Source organism: Triticum aestivum, chromosome 3D, assembly GCF_018294505.1.
Source record: "Triticum aestivum cultivar Chinese Spring chromosome 3D, IWGSC CS RefSeq v2.1, whole genome shotgun sequence".
Classification (NCBI taxonomy): domain Eukaryota; kingdom Viridiplantae; phylum Streptophyta; class Magnoliopsida; order Poales; family Poaceae; genus Triticum; species Triticum aestivum.
The window spans coordinates 381,509,895-381,520,438 of record NC_057802.1 but is presented as its reverse complement, the minus strand read 5'-3'; the positions used below and the strand labels follow the sequence as shown (position 1 = coordinate 381,520,438).

Genomic DNA, 10,544 nt, shown 5'->3' with positions numbered 1-10,544 from the left:
CAACAATGGAGAAACTGACCAAGCTATCTTTCATGATCAGTTACACACCAAGCCTATATTTTTGCTGCTTCTACATGTTGCTATGATGGTAATTCAGCCCATTTTCTTGAACCTGCACTACAACGAGAGATCTGGGCTGCTTCTTTGTGGCTTCCAAACTTGAAATGTTTGTTTGGAAGTTAGTTTAGATTTTTGTTGTGGATTCACAGCTTCTCACATGTACCATCCTCTTAGACCTTTAGATTTCCAAAGAAACTAAATGAAGATATGGTGGTATGGTCTCAATAGTACAACTTAAAGCCTTCCATGCTTTATATTTTCTCTGAAATTTGCTCTCCAAGAATCATGTATCTATGTTAGATCCGGTGAGAAAAGGCGGCTTCCAAGCAGAGGATGTGGGAGTGTTGGCCACATTTGGTTTTCGACTTGAGTGTCTAAATATTCTCACAATACTTGGCTCCCTCTCGGCCTTTGCGCCATTGGCGCAACGAGTCATCTAGTGGAAAGAAAGGGCAGCCAACCCAGCTGGTTCCGCCCCGTCGACAGTAATGCAGGGCGCGAGTTCGATCCCCACACGTCATTTTTTTTTTCCTTGCGGACGCAACGGCGGTGGGGGAAGAAGCGTATTGTGACGATGAATCCATGAAGTCACCATGCGTTGCAACGGGAAACAGATCCTCGCACGCCCCAAGCAGCTCATCCTTTATGCTACTTCTCTTCAACACCATCGCCGAGGGTGTCATGTTGTCCACCTATTCGACGAATGTGATCAATCGCATCCTGCGTTGACTTGTTGTTTCGTGAACTTGTAATCCATTTTTTGTTGCTGATAAGATTTGTGTAAAAATAAAAATGTACAAACTGGACTATTGTCTCATGGAGGGAGAGTTGGTTGCAAATATAGGACTATTCTTTACTCTTACTGAAGTAACAATAAGGTTAAAGATGGCATGCATTACGCAAACCCTCTGCTATATAGCTTAGGTGGGCAGTCCATCGATGAACTTGCTAGTGAATATTGTGTATTAGAAACCTTTCAATCAACTCCTACTGGGAACTATGATAATGTTGATGCATGCATGAAGGAAATCATAAGTATACCAACATTAATCTAGTAAGAAAGGAAATTATCATGACAAATACAATTAAGAAACTGTAATCACTTGTAATATTGATCACCGTCTACAAAGAGCCAAAGCAACTACAACCGAATCCAACAAAAAAAATCAATGGAACAATACCAATGGAAACCCTAGGACAGAAAAATACAGGTTTCAGTGAGTCTAGACAATATTAATTCGATAACTAAAAAACAAACATGATACCCTTGAGGGATATTTATGGACGCAGGAGCAGGGCAACATGTTTTTGGAAAACCTACTAAAACAATGAGACTGAATTAGTGTAAAAACTTGTGAAACCAAATGACAACTTGATGTGAAGAACTTTCTGTCAATACTGTAAAAAGAAAGGGAATGTTATACATCTCTTGTTTTAACTATGCAATAAGGCACACCCCCATGCTTGTCCTAGAAGAGGAACTTCATGTCAGCATATCATGACTAAGAATAATTGCGTGGAATACAAATACTCATAAATATAGTAGGAAAACATTAGTAGTTTTCTTTTTGAAATTGGAATACCTTGCATTCCAAAATTAAGGCTGGCCGACTACATCAGCGGCCACAGCAACGTTTACAACGGATGGGAGGTGAGCCAACCATACATGCTGGTCACCATAAGCACCACTTCTCCCTATAGCTGCCAGCTCATGAGCTGGAACATTACAAGTGCGGGGACAGTGGATAATACTCCATTCACTAATACCCAACTGAAGAAGAAACCTTGTCTCCCGGAAAACAACACCAAGAGGCGACCGATCGAACATTTTTGATTTCATAGCTCGGACCAGACCCAGGCAGTCAGTCTCAAAAACAACCTTACCCATCCCATAGTTTCCAGCCAGCTGGATACCCCTGATAAGGGCGTACGCCTCAGCATGCAAAGCCTCACTCATATAGTCAAGTTTTACCGCAGCGGCAAAAATGACATCTCCTGTATGGTCACGCGCAATGCAGCCCCAGCCTGCAAGCTGATTGGAACCGTCAAAGGCTCCATCAATATTAATCTTCACTGTATCCACCTCTGTCCCTTTCCACACTGGTTTTCTGAACACCTGCTGTTGTTTGCTTTCCGGCTTCATACAGAACTGGCGCCATTCGGCTACATGCCTGGTCATTAGAAATTGAAATTCTTCTACTGACGCCCGGGTCTGTTTATGATTAGCTTTATTCCGCTCAGTCCACCACAGCCATAGTAGAAGAATACACTTTAACTTTTCATCTTCAGGCAGAGAGAACAAGGCTTCTAGCAGCTGACGCGGAGTAGGACATGTAAGGAGCATCAGCCGGAGTTCCTCAAGGCCACAGGCACGCCACATTTTCCTTGCTTCCTTGCATCGTAGAAAGAGATGGTCACCGTATTAGTGTAAACTACTATTGTCTGTGAAGGAATCATTAATGGGCAGTAATTTTTGGCACCACTGCTGCAAGCAGTGCCGTGCAGGCCATGCTAGGAAAGGAAATAACCTATGAGTTCTCTAGTTGTATGTAGAAGGAGGCCATCCATACAAATCAGAATCAATACCTACTTACTCCCTCCGTTCCTAAATATAAGTTTTTTTAGAGATTACAATAGGTGACTACATATGGAGTAAAATGAGTGAATCTACAATCTAAAGTATGTCTATATACATCCATATGTAGTTTGTATTGAAATCTCTAAAAAGACTTATATTTAGGAACGGAGGGAGTACTTAAGAAGCAACGCCTGCATGTGCTAGAAGGTGCATCAGGAGTCTAGGACTATGATTTGGTGCCGCATCTGCCTAGTGCTATGGCCGTCCTAGTTGTGCAAAACAAAATCTTGGAGGAACTCCGGCACCATGTTAGCTGATTGCTTTCCCTCTCTGTATTCCTCAAGTACGCACTTGACGACGATCACTCGTAGACGCGGGTTCGCGCCACACCGGACGTGCCGCACAATCTCTGCGATCGATCATGGTCTCATTGTCTTCCCCTCCTCCCTCTCTTTCCCAATCTTCTTCTGCTCGTTCTCTTCCCTGAACACGACCTCCAGCAGCCAACTGTCCACGACAGCGACCTGCAAGGCTGCAACACATGCACCGACGACACTGGTCGCAACAATGGTGGCGAGAAGAATGATGCCAGCGCGGAGGTGCCTACCACGGTTAGAGCAGCCCCAACGACGACGACGCGGGGTGGCGAGAAGAATGATGCCGGCGCGGCGGCACCCACCACGGTTAGAGCAGCCCCAACGACGACGTGGCGAGAACAATGATGCCGGCGCCCATCACGGTTAGCGACGCAGAGCCGCGGCCTACGTGGAGCTAGGGATTCCCCATACTGACCTGCAGATCACCACAAACCATGATGGAGAAGGAGGCACTCGTCTTGACCTCTTTCACTTACAGATTCTATGCCGCCATGACATTGTACCAAATGTAGCACCCGCACAGTGTCTCCAAGTATACGGCAGCGCCATACCAAGCCAAGTAAGTCGGAAAATCGTGCTATTAATACTGATTTCCTCTTATCATTGTCTGCATGCTGGATGTAAACAAAAAAGAGTCAAATACATCTGTTTTCTTTGGAACTGAAGTAGCACATAAGTGGATGATCACAGAAATCCTACCATAATGTCCAGTGACGGATCTAGGGGGTTTCCATGGGTGCCATGGCACACCCTACAAAACATAAAAACAGTTCATATAGTATATTTAACATTAGTTTTTGAATTATTGCTGAATATACAATAACGTTTAGACCAAATTATACAACTTCATGTAATTTTTCAAAACTCTTACCAATGTACTGATGTTTGGCACCCCCAATACTTTGGTCCTAGGTCCGCCACTGAAAATGTTTCGTTGATGTTACAACAGATGTGCAAATAAGAAGAAAAAATTGGGTGAAGAGTGTGCAAATAAGAGATGAGGGATAGGGCGAGGTACCTGGCCGTCACGTCCACGCAAGAATTCGGCGGCCGCCGCCAGCGTCCCGGTAGCGAGCTTGGGCTGCAGCTACTGGATGGACATATCAATTGCTCGGCAAGGTTGCGCGAGGTACGGTTTGGAAGGCAGCGATTCCTGGGTCCAAGTGATGGGATGTCGCTTGACCTGGAGCGAAGGAGAAGATAGGAGTGGGAAGAGGAGGCGCACGGGTATGTCGACCTGAAGAATGCATCAAACACAGTTATGTGCTGCCTCGTTGATTCCAACATCAGAATAGACACGAGCAGAGCATTACACTTACGTACATTAGACAACTAATGGCTTGACTGAATTATTGACTCCTTTATTTCCACCATTAGATGGGGGTGAAAGTTCTCCATTGGCAGAAATTGGATCTTTTGCCCCACTTTACTTCTTCATTGGATCATTTGCCCCCCCCCCCCAGAGGCTACCGGGTGGGGCCCGGGGCCACTGTCATTGAGACAATTTCAGAGAAGACAGTGTCCATTAGGTATCTGCATGTTGTACTTCAATCAGAGAAGGGGATGACACACAAATAGTTCAATCAAGAAGGAAGAGAGAGGAATGCACCATGAGTGGTTTGCCAAGATTCTGGACCAAGGCTGAGTAGTCTCCACGGCCTCCGCCACAGCATCTGTAGTTCCTCGGTCCTCGGTCCATCGACCTTCTGACCAAAGTTGCTTCTCCAATTCCATCACCTGCGGAACGTAGTTAGATGGTCCTCTGCCCTTCGTCGTCATCGTCGCATGAGGAGTGGTGGGTTGGGCTACCACACCGAAGACATCAGATGGTCGTCCCGTTCCGCCGCGTCCGCCCTCTCATGTCCTCCCCTCACCATCCTGCTGTAGAGGAGAGGGAAGGCGCTGGAGAAGGGGCTTGAGGCCGGTGAGGGAGGAGGTGGCACAGACGCGGCGCCGGTGGCCTTGGGGGAGGCGACGGTGGTGGTCAGCGAGAGGAGCGCCGAAGGGCTGCGGGATCGATGGTGGGTTGTGGGTGGGTGCGGCGCGACGGGGAAAGAAAGGATCGAGGGAGAGAGGAGCACCGTACGCGACCTGCGGGATCGAGGGATCGAGTCGAGGGAGATGGGGATCGACTCGCTAGGTCTTTTATCTACTTATACGGGTGGCAATGGGTAAATATTAGCCGCCACCGCCCGACTGTGCTTCGAGCCGCCGCCGCCTGACTGCTCTCTCCCAGCCTCCCAGGTAAGAGCCTCTCTCGATTCGATGTACGAAGCCCAAGTCGAGGGAGATCGACGAAAGAATAGGAAGGAGGCCGAGTCTGCTGCGGCAACGCATCGTTTGTCAGATTTCATGTTTGCGTGTTTTCGGGAGATTGGATGGATGACGCCTGTGACCCGGCACCGCATGCATAGTCATGGTTCCCTGAATTAGTACCACCTCATAGTCATGGTTCCCTGAATTAGTACCACCTCGTCTATATGTTTTAAATTCAAAGTGAAAGCGTAAACTTACGGGAGGAAGCGTATTGTGACGGTGAACCCGACAAAGTCAATCCGTGCTTTATTATTAGGGAAAGATTATATATACATACATATATATATATATATATATATATATATATATATATATATAATATACTAACAAAAAAGCCCGTGCGTCGCAACGGGGTAACAAAAATTATTATATTTCGCCACTTATCACAATTGCTCCGTCCCCTCATTGTCATCAACCTATTCATCCTTTCGCCCTTTTGCAAGTTTTATTATGTACACTAGATTGTGGTTTTCATCATCATACCGAGCAAATGCCAGTTAGAAAGGAGAGGTGGAGGTCAAGGGCTACTTTGAGGGCCATCTTAATGACTGAAGCCTCGATCTGTTTTACTCTGAGTGCCTTACTCGAATGAATGCGATGTAAAAAATTAGTCCATTGAAAGAATTTTTCAGGTATGCATGTATATATATTTAAAATTTATACACATTTTTTCTCAGGAAATTTTCATATATATAACATGTTATATTTTGAGTTAGTGTCTGATAGTTAAATATTTTGAAGAGTATTTTAATCTATCAGAACGCAATGCCTTCGACGTGGTTGATCCCATGATGATGATCTCGATTACTCCGCGCGCAGCTGACATTGAACCACGCCATCACAAGTCAATGTCTAATATTTTTAAAACTAATCTCCTCAAGTTGGACGTGACAGTCGCCCTTCCCGTTCTACGGCTTACACCTAGTCCATACGTCGTCCCTCATACACCCATTCACTTTTAAATTGTACATGTTGTTTTTCAAAATGCATCAACCTTCCATTTAAAACACATAAAGACTTTTTAAATCACATGGACCTTTTTAAAGAGCATAAATATTTTTTAAATTACGGATATTTGTATGTATGTGAACACTTTTTAGAATTACATGAACATTTTTTGAGAAAGGGTGAACATTTTTCAATTTATATGAACATTATTTTAATACGTGAAAACTTTTCTTAAAACCACACTAACAATTTTAAATGCATGAACGATTTTAAAAAATTATATAACATTTTCAATAGGCATATAAACACATTTTAAATGTGTCACTCATATTAATTGGATTTCGAGTGTGATCAGATTACACGCACGTGCCCAAGTTTATTCTCAAAGATTTAGTCATCTTTCTGCTGAAAGCGTCTCACCAAGAGTAGCAGGTTGATTTGGCTCATAATTCTGGTCGAGCCGTTTCATCGGGACACATGCAGCGTCGCATTTTGATTGGACATGCATGCGCATGCCCGGCAGGCACCCCATGCTTCTTTCCGAGGCTGAGTTAATTTCCTCGTTTCTCTTAAGCGAACCCTCTTTTTATTTATTGATGCCATGGCTTGTTGATTGTGGCAACTCACGTGTATATAAATAGGTGTGATTTGATGTCAAAAAGCAATGTGGGACTATGACTTAGAATACTGGCCTTTTTTTGCACAAAGAAAAATAGCTTAGTTGGTGGCATCCTTAAAAGTTGTTACATCAGCACATCAGGACCAGTTGGCCCATAACACACTGGCGAGGCCCAGTTTGGCGACAGACGTACGAAAATTATCCGGGCTGCTCCTGCTATAGTGGCGACCGATCGACGATGTACGTACGAGAAGCGCTAGCTAGCTGTTGATGTATACAGGACCAGCTGGCCCATATAACTTTATTTAAAAAATAGGCCCATATTACGTGGATTTAGGCCCAGCTGGGCGACGCAGCAGGGATGACGATTCAAACACCAGAGCTAGTTGGGGACGTAGTAAGATTAATACCACCTTGTCAGATAGAAAAAGATAGATGAGACGGACGGACAAAAAAACTGAAAGCGTAAACTCACGGGAAGAAGCGTATTGCGACGGTGAACCCGACAAAGTCAATCCGTGCTTTATTATTAGGGAAAGATTATAGCAAATGTGCCCGTGCATTGCAACGGGAGAAAACAAATACTTATATGTTGTCACTTCTCTTTGCCCCAACCCACTATGTCATCATATGACACATGTACATTACCTTGGCATTATGATCTTCATCTGTATATGCAGTGCAGCTATATATAGTTACCATCATCAACCACATATGCCAAATTTAAATGATTTGAAGATTTTGAAACTAAATCAATGAAGGTTAACCAGCCTTGCTACAACAACAATCTCAACTGAACAACATTCTACAATCCTATCTAGATGGAATACCGGTTCACATTTTCTTTCCACAAAATTTTGATCGATGATCTGTCGATTAACAGATTCAGCCGGAAAAAAATACATGGTTAACATGTAAAATGCAGCTAGGCGATTTCAATAGAATAATAAAGAAAAAAAATCATGTCATCTCCAGCTGCATACCAAACTTCACTATCGACAACTAATGCCACGGTATATGGGTCATGGCCTGACAATATCCTCTAGCTGCAAGGTCTTGTCCTTCCTCCGCTAGATATCATCCTTTAAATCTAAAGAATTAAAATACTACAGCAGTAACTAACACATCAGCTCTCGGGTATGAATTGTTAAAAATAGGGGCTGCCTTACTCTGCAATATACATGCATAACAACCAAAATGATACATGAGAACATTTGATTTTGTATAACATTGCTCGTAATCATCCATATAAACCTACTACAAAAATAGTTTTCAATACACATACCTGAATATATGACATGCCTATCATGGCCTCCATTGCAATGTAAACACACAAACATCAAATTATCAATAAAGCAAGCTCCTCACATTCAACCTGACAGAAATAAATGAAAGCAAATCATCCATGAATTTGCATTGAAATCTAGAGGATATTTGAGTAGTATCGAAAGTGTAAGTGAACTTGTATATGTGCGAACCTGTGGCAATTAAACTACAGTACATCATTTTTCTCCTCCCTAGTTATCCACAAAAGGTTTGATCTCTGTCAACCGTGACTATCAAGGGTCCAGTGAACCTGTGTACATCTGTAACACCATATATTGGCTCGGGTGAATACTTAGTGGTCTCTGCAGTAAAGAAAGCACAAGAAAATATATAATAATTTTCCATTACCAGAGAAATAACTAAATTGTTCAGAAGCTTCAGGCAATAATGAATAGCAAGTACTTAGATAATACTCTGCAAGCTTTAGGCAATGAATTAGTGCTGAAATTGAAAATATATAAGAGAGAAATAACTGAAAATTGTTCAGAAGCTTCAGGTAATCCATAACCGAAGTGAGCAGCATCAGCACATGGAGCGCCTAGTTTGGCGATGACGACAACAGGGGCATAAGTATTCTTGTGATTCGATACGATCATGTAAAACATATACCTTGAGAATCCTTATGTAGGTCTTAAAGTATTGTCCCTTTCTTTTAATTTTAATCGCCAGGTAATTAATCAGGAGGAGAAAAACCAACCAGAATATATACTGGATTGAAAAGTTGAACTGCTGGTGAAATCCACACCAAGATATGTAGTAACAACCTGTCAGTACCAGGGCAATATTCGTTGGAGAAGATACAAACTGAGTTGCAAGCATAGCATATTTCTGCTTATCCTTGGATTCTTTGGTTCAGAATTGAGGTCATGGCTTTCCTTACACCACGGCAGCGTTAAACTCTAGATATCTTCAGCCAACCAGAGAGTGAAAGCTCAACTCTTCTTTGTTTACCTGGGCCCAAGATATGCTTACCAAAATGCTGCTCGATGAAAGGCTAGGCAGATGCAAATGAGGGTTATAGTACATTATCAACAATTAACTGCTACAGTTTATTTAAGATCTGGGAACCTGATATTCTGATATGTTCACTGGGAGAATCTACATTACAGTGTACGCTAATATCTTCAGACCATGTTTCTTCAATTTGCTAGTCTCGTTGACATGATCTGCGAAACAATCCCACAGACACATACCGGCAATGCAAAGTTCGCAGCCGGTGCTGCTGGTGGCCCCCGAAGTAGCAAAAGAATCACCAACCGATGGTAACAATATGTAAGTTGCGACTGGTATATTCTCATCGGCAGGCTTGGCAGCGGCATCTCGAACTGTAGTGGGTGGACACCTTGACTGATGGATGGACTCGGGATGCACTCGTGATGCCCGCAACAGAGCCCAACAGCCATGACGCGCTCCATCCCCTGCCCGTCGACTCCCGTCCAATAGCCTCAAGGCTGGCTCCTTTGCCGAACGACTCCAAGACCCACTACAGCATGTCAATGATTTCCTCCCATCAAATTCTTCTTGATCCATCGAACCCAACCAAGCCTCAGGGCACCATGTCCCCGTCCATGGAAGAGAGGAGAACTTGCAGCTGATTTCGAGGAGGAGTTGTCTCGATCCCGACTGGAAGTCGTTCTCCTTGTCTCCTTCAGCATAGGGGTCATCGGCAGGACAATGACATGAGCGTGTACGCATATGAAGCGTGTCGTTGGAGAAGCAGGCGGCGATTCCGGTGGAGGAGTCATCGATGCCTGCGAGTCTTTCGCCCTTCGCCACTTTCCTCTCGATCCTGATCTGATTTTTCCTGACTTCATGCTTGGTACCCGTGAGTTCGTGGCCTCTCTATCCCGATCTGATTTTCCTGTCGATTGGCCAACAACCTCGATGCCGATCAAGCGGCAACATGAGGACCAGCGGCGGCGTAACGAAGGGGATCAATGAGGTGAGGAGCAACGGCATTGACGACTTTGTGCTTGGTCCCCGTGACCTCTCCCTCTCGATCTAATAACGAATCGAATAGTTTCTTTTCCTCGATCTGGTACGCTTTGAAGAGAAGGAATTGTGCCCTTGAAGAAGGAGATCGGGTGAGATCAAAGAAGGTGAAGGAGTCCAGGTCTGCTGCAGAGCTGCTGTCGAGGAAGAAAGAGATCGATGCAAGAAGACGAAAGAGACCGGGTGTAATGCGGCCACACATTGCGCTTTCTTTCTTTTTTTGAGGGAAGGAAAGCCCAGCCCAATTATGTATTTGTGTACACAATCGACGGGCCAATCATTAGAACGCAAAATAAAGAAAACAACTATGGTTGAATTACCGAGACAG

General features: G+C 44.1%; 1 long non-coding RNA gene across 5 annotated transcripts; it reads right to left on the bottom strand.

The window, feature by feature from the left end:
* Positions 1-1,600: 1,600 nt before the first annotated feature.
* On the bottom strand, positions 1,601-5,306 carry LOC123079034 (uncharacterized). 5 transcript variants are annotated; one of them, XR_006437810.1, is made up of 7 exons: positions 4,830-5,300; positions 4,625-4,752; positions 4,339-4,548; positions 4,034-4,252; positions 3,887-3,935; positions 3,715-3,766; positions 1,601-3,629 (listed from the first exon to the last, which is right to left on the bottom strand). It is a non-coding gene; the product is annotated as an uncharacterized lncRNA (long non-coding RNA). The 5 variants fall into 5 exon arrangements; XR_006437807.1 differs by having other exon boundaries at positions 1,601-2,452; positions 3,246-3,629; positions 4,625-5,298; XR_006437808.1 differs by having other exon boundaries at positions 4,335-4,548; positions 4,625-5,306.
* Between the last annotated feature and the right edge of the window lie 5,238 nt (positions 5,307-10,544).